We start from the raw sequence: 856 nt of genomic DNA, 5'->3' as shown, positions 1-856 counted from the left end.
TAGATGATCTGACTGTATGTCTGTAGTTGATCTGACTGTGTTTGTCTGTAGATGATCTGTCTGTGTGTGTCTGTAGATGATCGTTCTGTGTGTGTCTGTAGATTTTCTGTCTGTGTTTGTCTGTAGCTGATCTGTGTGTGTCTGTAGATGATATGACTGTGTCTAGATGATCTGACTGTATGTCTGTAGTTGATCTGACTGTGTTTGTCTGTAGCTGATCTGTGTGTGTCTGTAGATGATCTGACTGTATGTCTGTAGTTGATCTGACTGTGTTTGTCTGTAGATGATCTGTCTGTGTGTGTCTGTAGATGATCGTTCTGTGTGTGTCTGTAGATTTTCTGTCTGTGTTTGTCTGTAGCTGATCTGTGTGTGTCTGTAGATGATATGACTGTGTCTAGATGATCTGACTGTATGTCTGTAGTTGATCTGACTGTGTTTGTCTGTAGCTGATCTGTGTGTGTCTGTAGATGATCTGACTGTGTGTCTGTAGATGATCTTACTGTGTGTCTGTAGATGATCTGTCTCTGTGTCTGTAGATGATCTGACTGTGTGTCTGTATATGATCTGACTGTGTGTCTGTAGATTATCTGACTGTGTGTCTGTAGATGATCTGTCTGTGTCTGTAGATGATCTGACTGTGTTTGTCTGCAGCTGATCTGAGTGTGTCTGTAGATGATCTGACTGTGTTTGTCTGTAGCTGATCTGAGTGTGTCTGTAGATGATCTGTCTGTGTGTCTGTAGATTATCTGTGTGTGTCTGTAGATGATCTGACTGTGTGTCTGTAGATGATCTTACTGTGTGTCTGTAGATGATCTGTCTCTGTGTCTGTAGATGATCTGACTGTGTGTCTGTAGAT

At 41.7% G+C, this 856-nt stretch overlaps 1 protein-coding gene across 1 annotated transcript in view; it reads left to right on the top strand.

The window, feature by feature from the left end:
• Positions 1-856, top strand: part of LOC107571412 (tripartite motif-containing protein 60-like) — a 10315-nt gene that overhangs the window by 5981 nt on the left and 3478 nt on the right. The gene's annotated exons all lie outside the window — the stretch shown is intronic.

The sequence above is a fragment of the Sinocyclocheilus grahami genome, unplaced genomic scaffold (genome assembly GCF_001515645.1).
Source record: "Sinocyclocheilus grahami isolate Dianchi unplaced genomic scaffold, SAMN03320097.WGS_v1.1 scaffold1592.1, whole genome shotgun sequence".
Taxonomy (NCBI): domain Eukaryota; kingdom Metazoa; phylum Chordata; class Actinopteri; order Cypriniformes; family Cyprinidae; genus Sinocyclocheilus; species Sinocyclocheilus grahami.
This window is presented reverse-complemented; position numbering and strand designations above follow the sequence as displayed.